We start from the raw sequence: 11,576 nt of genomic DNA on the forward strand, positions 1-11,576 counted from the left end.
GCTGCACACAAGCTCACTCGCTCTCTGGCTCCCACACAACGCACACCACACACCCCTGCACAGCCTTGGAGAAACATGACCAAGCTTCGAGAGTCGCGGCGCACACCGCCAAGCTTTCCAGGGGAGAGTTAAGTAGCAAACCACACTGGGCTGGGGCACAGGGAGTCTGTTGACACACGTTCCTCCAGGCGCTGGGCTGGGGTGCAGCCGGGGGCAGGCAGCTGTGAGGAGCTCCCGCGCCAGCCCCGGCGGAGCAGAGCCTACCTCCTGGCCTGTCCGCCAGCTGGGGCCGGAGCCTGTCCCTGGGGCCACCGTGAGCGAGGATGGAAAAGACCCTGGAAAAGGTGCCTTTGAGAGCGTCTCGGCTCCGGGTTGGCCAGGTGAACTGTGGGGGTGGGGACGGTTGCCACCTGCTCCAGGCGTGTTTTCTGGCAGCTTGAAAGCCGGGAGGGAGAAGCAGGGGATGAGAGAGGAGGGGGAGGGAGCAGAGAGGCGGATCTGTGTCTAGGGCTGCAGTAACCAAGCACCATAAACCTCATGGTGTAAGACAGCAGCAGTCTGTCTGCTGCAGCTTTGGAGCGAGGGCCCTGCTCCCTCTGCCGCCCCTGCTCTTCCTGGCTCCTGGCGGCGGCAGCAATGTTTGACCTTGCTTGGCCTGAAGCTGCACTACTCCGACCTCTGCCTGTCTTCATGCGGTCTCTCTGCTGCTTGGACAGACGCTGCTCATTGGCTTCGGTGCCCACCCCCATCCAAGATGGCCCCGTCTTAACTTGGTTACATCTGCAGAGACCGCTCACCAATAAGGGCCCATGCTGAGGTTCTGCATGGACGTGACTTTAATGCGAACACCATGGACCCCGGCTGGGAGGCTGGCGATGGGGTTGGGCAGAAACAAAGATTCAGACATGAGCAGCCCTATAGTACGAACCACAGGGCCAGCGTCAGGGCAGCCTTGAGCGCTGGCCTAGGCTGGGTCTCTTCCCTAGCCAGTACTATCCACGCAGCCAGGAGCTATGAGGCCACAGGGATGCGCCTTCGTGGTGCCCACATACGCCATATTTCCAGGGCGCACCTGGGTCCTGGCAGCATGAAGCCATTTCCAAGCGCACGCAGGGGTCTCTCCAAGGTCTGCTTGGGGGAGCCTGGCTCGTGGTATATGAGCCCCTGAGCTTAAAGGGGCAGCTGTCTCAGTCTGTGTTCTGTTGTCCCAACACCCAAGATGGGTCATTTCTAAGGGGTGGAAGTCTATTTGGCTTGCAGGAAGGCCAAGAACATGGCGCCGGAACCTGCTCAGCTTCCAGGACAGCCCAGCTGCCTGTTCTAACAGACCCACTCGGGCACAGCCCCATAATCCGTGAGCAGGTTGCTCATCTCTTCACGGCCCCACCTGGTCCTGGCTCTGCTTCTCGCACAAGGAGGAGTCAGTTTGAACTTGAGAGGCATTCAAACCCCAGCAGGCAGCCAGGGAACAGCTGTTGCTGGGCTCAGAGCAGTCCTTGAACTTCAGGGCTGGGAGGCCGCCCGTGCTCGTGCAGGGGCTGCTCAAAGTGTGTGGAGGAGAAAGGGGGTAGGCTGTGAACTCCCAGGGGCCAGGGAGGATTCTAAATCCAGACCGGGCCTTCCAGGTTGGACCGACGGTGGTTTATCAAAGAGGGAGGGCGATGAAATCCGAGTGGAGCTGGAGCCATCTGGTAACCTCTGGACTCACCTTGGCCCTGTCGCTCTCTGAATTCTATCACCGTGGCTGTGTTCAGCTCATGTTTTGCCAGGCCCCTTACTATAACCTCTGAGGATGCGTCACAAGCACAGGGACTCTCCCTTCTCATCTGTGAAATGGGACTCATCATCGTTACTGCTCTGCTGATTTGCTGTTGCTGGGGGAACACACGAGCTGACGGTTTTGAGACACAGAGCACAGGGCCTGGCACGCAGTGAGCGCCCTGGGTGTGCCTGCTGCTGTCACTCTCGGTCCCCACTGCGGCCCCAGTGTGGGGAGCAATCCGGACTAGACTGAGTTACTGGAATTAAGACTTATTCTATGCATCTGCTCTCCCACAATATGGCGCTGGGAGAGAAGTAAACAGCTTCCGCACAGCTGCCTCCAGTTCAGCTAATAAACTGTAGGACTTGCTCCTGATTGGAGGAGAGCAGCGTACTCGGCGTGTGGGCAGCCGAGTTAGGATTGGCGGAGGAGGACTATAAAGGAGGAGAGAGACGGCATGCACCGGGAACATCTAAGGGGAACACCTGAGGGAACACCTGTGCAGCCCCCCGAGAGAGCTGGCCGGCGGTGTGCCGCTCCCCTGCGGAAGTGGGGAATGCGGCCAGGGGGAACTGCCCTTCCACGGAGGTGGAAGGGATAGTAGCCAACCTGGGAAGAACCAGCAGCAAACCCGGGGAGGGCCGAGCAGACGAAAGAACAGCGCAGGGTCCTGTGTCGTTCCTCCACGAAGAGGGGGAGCGACACCCAGCATCCCAGGGAAGGGGGGCCTGGGAGGCGCTAGCAAACACCTGCGGGATAAGTGAGAGAATGGCCAAGGATGCGGGGAGCTGTGCCCTCCCCTGCTCTCAGGTGGAAGACTTTGCGCCCGAGAGCCAGGGGAGCCGAGGAGCTGCTGGCTTCCAGCACCGTCCCTGGACGAGGGGAAGGTGCCCTGTCATCCTCCCCAGGGCTGACTGCCCCCAGCGACCAGATCTGCCGCTGAGATGATTCTCTGTGCCGAGGGAAGCTAGATTGGAAGCGTCACTAAAGGAGGAGAAGTAGGCAAGGGCAGGAGGTGCGGGGGACAGGCAGAGAAGTGAACACTTCCAGGTGCAGGGGAGTTGGTGGCTGGGACTTCCTGATGCCTGGGCCGGGGTGGAACCTGACCTCTAGCTAGCACCGCAGACTGACTGCTGGGGGAAATCAGGTTTGAGGGGAAGCTCTTTTCTGTTTTATTTATTTGAAAGGTAGGCAGACAGACAGATGTCCCATCTGTTGATACACTCCCTGAACAATCTGCAACAGCTGGGGCTGGGCCGAACCCAAGCCAGGAGCCACAAACTCAATCCATCTGCATGGGGGTGCAGGGACCCAGGTACTTGCCCCGTCACCTGCTGCCGCCCTGGGTGTGCATTAGCAGGATGCTAGTCTCAGAAGCTGAGCTGGGACTTGAACCCCGATGCTCTGATATGGGATGTGGGTGTCCCAAGTGGCACTTTAACACCTCTCCTGAGGGTGAGATTCTTTAAAATTTTGGAGAGGCCAGTGCCATGGCACAGTAGGTTAATCCTCTGCCTGTGGCACCGGCATCCCATATGGACACCGGTTCTAGTTCTGGCTGCTCCTCTTCCAATCCAGCTCTCTGCTGTGGCCTGGGAAAGCAGTAGAAGATGGCGAAGTGCTTGGGCCCCTGCACCTGTGTGGGAGACCCGGAGGAAGCTCCAGGCTCCTGGCTTCAGATCGGTGCAGCTTTGGCCATTGTGGACATCTGGGGAGTGAACCAGCAGATGGAAGACCTCTCTCTGTCTCTCCTTCACTGTCTGTAACTCTACCTCTCCAATAAATAAATAAAAATCTTTTTAAAAATTTTTAAAATTTCATTATTTTGAAAAGATTTATTTATTTGAAAGGGGGTGGGGTGAAGAGAGAGAGATCTTCCATCTGCTGGTTCAAAGCCCAGATGGCTGCAATGGCCAGGGCTGGGCCAGGCCAAAGCCAGGAGGCAGGAGCTCCATCCGGGTCTCCCATCTGGGTGGCAGAGGTCCAAGCACTCACTCAGGCCATCCTCCACTGCTTTGCCAGGTGCATCAGCAGAGAGCTGGATCAGAAGTGGAGCAGCCGGCACTCAAACCGGTGCTCCGGTATGGGATGTCGTCATCACAGGTGGTTGCTTAGCCTGCTGCAGCACAGCGCCAATCAAGGGGAGCCTCTGAAGTTGAACTTTGAGACGTCGCAAAGACATGCAAGAATTGGCCCAGGCTCCAATCCCTGAGCGTACAGTGCCAGTCATACTTGGGGCCTCAATTTCCCCATCAGCAGATGGAGCTGACTGTGGGCAAGTCGCCCAGCCCAGAGTTGGGCACCATTTGGGGAAAGAACCCGTCACTCCTACCTGCCACTGTCTCTGTTAGAATCAACAGATGCACAAGGCCAAGCGGTTGAAGTGGAAAGAGAATTTACTGTTCTGGTAACGGCCCCCTCCACAGCTGGCCCTGGGGCTCAAGCACTATACTAGGGGCTCCGTGTCGTCCACGTGTGCCCACCATGGACACTAGCTCAGCAAATATGGTATCGGGAGCAGGTGCTGTCTCACAGTCCTCGCCACAAAGTCTCAAGGGAGATTCTGATTGGTGTAGCCTGGGCATGTGCCCAGCCCAGAGCCAATCACGGTAGTCAGGCCTGGGTCACGTGACTCTTCTGGTTCTGCCAGGGACCAGTTTCAGGCAAGGGAAACCAGCCGCTCCGGGTCCTGTCCCCAGTCTGTGCCGCGGGGGTTTCAGGAAGGGAAGTGATGTGAACGTGCACTTCCAGGTGCAGAGTGGGAACCCAGCTGGCGCACGTGGGACACTGGCACAGCCCTGCATTTGTATCTCTTTTATTTATTTGACAGGCAGAGTGGACAGTGAAAGAGAGAGAGACAGAGAGAAAGGTCTTCCTTTTGCCGTTGGTTCACCCTCCAATGGCCGCCACGGCCGGCGCACCGCGCTGATCCGATGGCAGGAGCCAGGTGCTTTTCCTGGTCTCCCATGGCGTGCAGGGCCCAAGCACCTGGGCCATCCTCTACTGCACTCCCTGGCCACAGCAGAGAGCTGGCCTGGAAGAGGGGCAACCGGGACAGAATCCGGCACCCCGACCGGACTAGAACCCGGTGTGCCGGCGCCGCAAGGCAGAGGATTAGCCTAGTGAGCCGCGGCGCCGGCTATATCTCTTTCAGTTCTTGGCGAGTGTGGGCGTCCCCCAGCGGTCTGAAGTTCAGGGGCATCCACCTCTCGGCCTCCTCCGTCTGTCACCGAGCTCAGGAGGCAGACAGGAGATGTCAGTCCGTGTCCGGGGTCAGAGGTCACACTGCCCATCAGTGGCCGGCAGTGGACAGGTGCTGCCTGCCCCAGGGGAAATTCAGGACCCGGGAGTCCTCCAGCAAGATCAGCAGGAACAGCTTACGCAGGCTGTCACGGGGACCTCTGGGGTCACAGCGTCAGCGGGAAAGTTCTGGAAGCCCCGGGCGTGCTGGACGCGTGGATGCCTTTCCAGCAGCGAGCGTGGCTCGGATTGGAGCACTCGGGGTGCTCCCTGCCAACTGGCAGTGGCGCTGTGGACCCTGGCCCTGTCTAGCTTAGCAACGAGAAAAGTCTGGAAGAGCTCTGGGATTAATTTAGAGACAGAAGAAAAACACCAAGGAGGGGCTTAGCAGCAGAGTAATCAGGCTGCGTGTTTATTATCACCTCTGCGGCCACGGCGGGCCGGGCGTGTGTTCCGCGTGCGTTTCCTGGTCAGGGTGGGGACGCCTGCCCTCCGGGAGGAGGAGCAGCACACAGCATGGACAAACTAGGTCTTGTCAGGAACCTGTCTTCGCGCCTTCTGCTGGGATCCTCCCAACACATCCGCGCCCAGGCTGTCAGAGGGGATCTGCAGGTCCTGGTGGCAGGAAGCACTTCCTAGATTTCACATGGGCCCGGCGGGAGGTGACCGGGCTGTCGGTGGGGCCCTTCAGGGACTGTTTCAGTCCTGGGTGGCCGTCACAGCTCCCCTGGGCTGACAGTCCAGCCTGCTCTGGGGCAGACCAGAAATTAGCAATAAGTGAGCCACAGAGAGTGGCGCTGACCCTCTGGAAGGGGCGCGACCTGGGAGAAGGGAAGGCGGGGAGCCCGAGAGTGTAGCTAGGTCTTCCCTTACCCTGGCTCTGCTTGGAGTTTCCTGGGGCGGACTGGGGTGCAGAGGGAGGCGGGGCCAGGAGGGTCAGTGCCCGCCCATCCAGGGTGGGGCTGCGGAGTTCCAGTTGGTCCTAAAGCAATTCACAAGATGAGAAGCCACTTAGGCTGTAGATGGAGGCGAGGCGCTGGCGGTCAGGTTTACAGCTGAGAGAGAGCAGCCCAGCTGCTGGGGACGGAACGGATGGGAAGGGTGCGAGGCTGCGAGCCGGTGGGCCCCGTCGGAAGGCATGAGATGACGCGTGGCTCTCCTCCAGGGGACCAGCAGTGTGGAACCCCAGCCAGCCCCAGCACAGAGCCTCATTTCCTGGAGAACATCTACTTCCATGCCTCACTGTCTATGGGAATGGCCCACACATCCTGCTCGGCTTAGGACATTGCTGGTTTTAGCACATAAGTCCCTGGTCCCAAGAAACTCCTCAGCCCCAGCCAAATCTGGATGATTGGGCTCCGTACTCTGGCACAGGATGAAACGGGGCAGTAAGAATTGGCTCCACCACTGCCTGCAGCATCCCTGTACCCTCCCCTCCAAGCAACCCTGAAACAGAAACAGGCTCAGCTGCTAGTTTGCTGTGTGGCCTTGGACAAGTTACTTGGCCCCTCTGGGCCACTGTTTCTGCATTTGTAAAATGACCTGGAGGGCCTTGCAGTCTCCTGACAGCACTGATCTGCTGCTGCTGCCTTTTCTTTTAAAGATTTATTTATTTATTTGAAGGGCAGAGTTACAGAGAGGCAGACGGAGGGGGAGAGAGAGAGAGAGAGGTCTTCTACCCACTGGTTCACTCCTCAGATGGCCACAACAGCTGGAGCTGTGCCGGTCTGAAGCCAGGAGCCAGTAGCTTCTTCCAGGTCTCCCACGTGGGTGCAGGAGTCCTAGCACTTGGGCCATCTTCTACTGCTTTCCCAGGCCACAGCAGAGAGCTGGATCGGAAGTGGAGCAGCTGGGACTGGAACTGGCACCCATATGGGATGCTGGCACTGCACGCGGTGGCTTTACCCACTGTACCACAGTGCCAGCCCCTGATGCTGCATTTTTAAACAAGTTTTCAAAAAAAATTTTTTGAAAGGCAGTTAGAGTTAGAGAAGGAGGGAGGGGGACAGAGAAATCTTCCATCCCCTGATTCCCTCCCCAAAGGGCTACAACTGCCAGGGCTGGGCCAGACCGAAGCCAGGGGTCTGAACTGGAGCTCCAGCCAGGGCCCATGCACTTGGGCCATCTTCTGCTGCTTTCCCAGGCACATTAGCAGGAAGCTGGATTGCAAGTGGAGCAGCCGGGGACTCGAACCAGCACTCACATAGGATGCCAGTATAACTGACAGCAGCTTAACCCTCTGCACCTCAACACCGGCCCCTGCTGCATTTTAAAGCTCTATCAGTGCACAGAGGGCTGGGCATAGAAGACAGGGGCCATGGACCAAGAGTGTGGTCTGGCCAAGGAAGCCCTCCTTTGTCCGTGGATGGGAGACAGAATGCGCGTCAGGAAAGCGGAGCCCTATGGACGTGGGGTGGTTCTGTCTGCCGTCGTGAGATACTGAGTAGTTGGAGAGTGAGAATTCTGGTTAATGGAACGTCTGGTTGAGGGCATGGTCATCTTCAGTAGGGACTGCCCGTGTTCTCGAGATCCAGGGTGTGATAAAGTGCCCCGTATCACGTCTGCCATAACGGCACTTGAGCTCCGTTGAGAGCTGAGTCTCACCAGTTGCAGGCTAGGTCTTTTTTTGGCCACAGTCCCTCCATAAAAGATGAGATCCCATTATACCCATTTTACAAATGAAAATAGAGACTAAGCGAGATCAAAGGGCCTGCCCTGAAATGGCCACAATTTGGGGGTTCACGTTGTAGCACATCCGGTGGAGCCTCTGCCTGTGACCATCTCCTGGGTGCTAGATGGAGTCCCAGCTGTTCCACTTCTGAGCCAGCTCCCTGCTGGTGTGCCTGGGAAAGCTGCGGGGGATAGCCGGAGTGCGGGGGTCCCTGCTACCCACGTGGGAGACCAGGAAGAAGCTCCTGGCTTCAGCCTGGCCCAGCCATGGCCATTGTGGCCATTTGAAGAGTGAACCAGGTAATGAAAGTTCTCTCTTTCTCACTCTGTAACTCTGCCTTTCAAATAAGTAAGTCTTTATAAACTTGAATTTGAACTTGAATCTGACTCAGTGCCCTGTTCACTCCACCAATAGACCTCTCCTTTCTCGGAAGCTGCACAGGGAGGGTGAGAGGTACATGAGGTGGGGAAGGGGTGCAGGAGGCAGTTCTGCGAGGGAGAGGGGACCCCATGAGGAGCCTCACTCTCCTGGCCTGCCCCTCGTGTGGGTGGATGGGAGACTTCTCAAGGCTGCCTTCCCGCCCCCAGTTGCCATGGAGATGCAGGTAGGATGCCCACAGATAGATCTCAAGTCCGCTACTGAGGCTGGCAGTGGGCAGTCCAGCCTGATACCCTGGACGCAGTAGGTTGGGCTTTGTTCTTTTTACTTTGAAAATCTTCAAGTGCGCGTGGGAAGAGTTTGTGAAGCCGCAGCCCCTCCCGGCTGTCTTGTCCCAGCCAGACGCCCCTCGCCTCCCCTGTCCCACATTGTTCTGAAGCACATGCGGACACCAGTCCTCTCACCGCAATTATCTGAGCACAGGTTTCCAAAAGAGCTTTTTTGTTTTCCTGCCCGGATCTCCACCGTGATAGTAATGGTGATGTCTAGTCCGCCTCCAAATGTCTCTGCATCTCCTAAATGTTTCCTTCGTGGTTGGTACAACCAGGATCCAAACGGGGCTCACTCCTGCAGCCGGTCAGCGCGTCAGTCGCATCCATCGGCATCCATCCACACCTGCAGGCTCTCTCCCCTCGCCGTCTATCTGTCGAGGAAACAGGGCTGTGTTCTGGAGTGTCCTACAACCTGGATTTTGCTTATCGCCGTCCCACAGAAGTGTTGTAACTGTTTCTTTCCCCCTTTTATAGGAGGGGACTTCAGAAAGTGTGGAAAATGGAATTAAAGGATGTTTATTTTGATGCAAAAAAAAAACTTCTCAAATCCATGCATGTTTCCCATAATTGGCATTTTCCCACAAACCTTTTTTTTGAGTGACAGCGAGCTCCCCAGGTGACTTTCCTAGCTCGGGCTGGAGCTGGGAGGTGAGGATGAAATCCAGGTCTCCCACGTGGCCCAATTACTGCAACACTGCTGCTGCCCCGCAGGGTCTGTGTGAGCAGGGAGCTGAAGCCAGGAGGCTGCGCTGGGAACCCAGACCTGGCGCTTGGTGTGGGATGGCGGTGTCTACGCTGCTGGGATAAATGCCTGCTCCTTGCCAGTGTTCCTGAAATGCACCCCCCCACACACACACTTTTTTTTCGCAGAAGCTGGCTGTTAGATCTACAGGTTCGCTCTGATTATGTTCGGTGGTGTTTGCGTGTGTTTGACCACTCCCTGGCGGCTGTTACTGTTTCAGTTCAGGCCTCCCCTCGCTGGCGGCCCCTTCCTGCGATGTTAACACATGTTGAAGGTCCACCGTCCACACCCAGTGTGTGATTAGAGGTGGCACAACAGCAACAGGCTAATCCTGCTGTTGAGTCCTCCTTGGTGGACAGGAACGCCTCCGTAGTGAGCATCAACTTCCCAACTACTCACTTGCCATAAAGTAGGGCTCATGCAGAAAAGGATAAGCGCTGGATTGGTTCCCTTTGACAGTTTTCAAACGAGCTGGCTGCCAGCATCCTCCAGAGGTGACAGATGATGCCTATGTTTCTTCTCTAAGCAGTATCGTGAACTCGGAGTTTTGAACATACGTGAAGTGTATGAAATTGCCATCAGTATTCCTGGGGGCTGGCGCTGTGGCTCACTAGGCTAATCTTCCGCCTGCAGCACCGGTGCCCCAGGTTCTAGTCCCGGTTGGGGCGCTGGTTCTGTCCTGGTTGCTCCTCTTCCAGGCCAGCTCTCTGCTGTGGCCCGGGAGTGCAGTGGAGGATGGCCCAAGTGCTTGGACCCTGCACCCCATGGGAGACCAGGAGAGGCACCTGGCTCCTGGCTTCGGACCAGCGCAGCGCCAGCCGTGGCAGCCATTTAGGGGGTGAACTAACGGAAAAGGAAGACCTTTCTCTCTGTCTCTCTCTCTCACTGTCTAACTCTGCCTATCAAAAAACAAAAAGAAAAAGAAATTGCCATCAGTATTCCTGGGGCTGTTCAGACTTGGGCCTGTGGCAGCCTCTTCAGGTAGATGCCTGCATCCTTTCTGACACGACCCCCAAAGTCACTGACAGCTTTTTTTTTTTTTTTTTTTTTGCCACCGGGCACAAGGAATGATGAGACAGTCCAAGCTCATCCTGAGCGTTTCTTGCTCCAGACCTGGAACTGGCCATGTGTCCCCCGAGCCTTAATTTCTACTGGAGGTGGTGCTTGGAGACTCTCATTAGTGTGCTGGGTTTGCCCGTTGCTCCTGGATGGGTCATTATCTCTCAGCTTTGCGGCCAACAGAGCCAGCAAACACGCGGCTGCTCGTATAAGGCAAAACACAGCATGCGTCCCCACTGATGCTTGCAAAACAAGGAGAGGCTTTTCACCTTGAACCTGTGGTGCTACACGTGCCCTCCTCCTCCCACGACAGTGCCACAAAGTCCGTTTCTAAGAGCAAAGCTCCCCCTGGGTCTCCTGTCAAGGGGGCAATCGAGAAAGCACTGAACTCCTGGCTTTGGAAGTGAACCTGCGCTCTTGGAGGAAGGAGGTTTACAAGCGGCCCTGGAGAGACTCCGAGAGACTGTGTCCTGGTCACAGACAAACCAGTGCCTTCCGACGTCCTGTGTGGGGTTGCTCTCCGGTGGCGTCCCACCTGCATGTCAGAATCAAAATGGGAAACACGAATCTCTGACGCCTGTCTCTGTCCCCGGGAACCGCAGACCTCCGGGGCTGGGCCCCTGCCATCAGTGTTCTTTTATAATAGCTGCAGTAACTCTAGCAGGCAGCCAGGGTCTTGGTCATGCCTCTCAGCAGTGGGAGAAGGGAGCAAGGTGCATGGTGGGAGAACTCAGCCTCCCAAGCCCTGTAGCCTGGGTTTCTTTCTTTCTTTCTTTCTTTTTTTTTTGACAGGCAGAGTGGACAGTGAGCAGTGAGAGAAAGAGACACAGAGAAAGGTCTTCCTTTGCCGTTGGTTCACCCTCCAATGGCCGCCGCGGCCGGCGCACTGCGGCCGGCGTACCACGCTGATCTGAAGGCAGGAGCCAGGTGCTTCTCCTGGTCTCCCATGCGGGTGCAGGGCCCAAGCACTTGGGCCATCCTCCACTGCACTCCCGGGCCACAGCAGAGAGCTGGCTTGGAAGAGGGGCAACCGGGACAGAATCCAGCGCCCCGACCGGGACTAGAACCTGGTGTGCCGGCGCCGCAAGGCAGAGGATTAGCCTGTTGAGCCACGGCGCCGGCCCTTGTAGCCTGGGTTTTGGTTCACGCACTGCCAGTTTCTAGCTGTGAAAGTTCTGGACCGGCCCTGAGCAGTAGAAAACTCTGTGGTCACCGAACTGGCCTGTAACCGCGCTGTCTGCTGTAGTAGCCGCCAGCCTACGGGGGAGCTCCAGACACTGCACGCAGGGGCCAGGCTTGTGGCACAGGATCAGCCTCGTCTGCCATCCCATATCAAAGCCCCGAATTGAGTCCTGGCTGCTCTGCTTCCGATCCAGCTCCCTGCTGGTATAC

At 57.1% G+C, this 11,576-nt stretch overlaps 2 long non-coding RNA genes across 5 annotated transcripts in view; one reads left to right on the top strand and one right to left on the bottom strand.

Moving 5' to 3' along the window:
* On the top strand, positions 1-6,199 carry LOC138847099 (uncharacterized). The gene is made up of 2 exons (XR_011384701.1): positions 1-380; positions 3,341-6,199. It is a non-coding gene; the product is annotated as an uncharacterized lncRNA (long non-coding RNA).
* The window catches only part of LOC103348556 (uncharacterized), a 25,297-nt gene continuing 19,102 nt past the window's right edge, over positions 5,382-11,576 (bottom strand). For all 4 annotated transcript variants that reach the window (XR_516907.4, XR_011384700.1, XR_007920116.2 and 1 more), the window contains one exon: positions 5,382-8,754. This is a non-coding gene — a long non-coding RNA (uncharacterized lncRNA). The remainder of the gene's footprint in view (positions 8,755-11,576) is intronic.

Source organism: Oryctolagus cuniculus, chromosome 19, assembly GCF_964237555.1.
Source record: "Oryctolagus cuniculus chromosome 19, mOryCun1.1, whole genome shotgun sequence".
Classification (NCBI taxonomy): Eukaryota; Metazoa; Chordata; class Mammalia; order Lagomorpha; family Leporidae; genus Oryctolagus; species Oryctolagus cuniculus.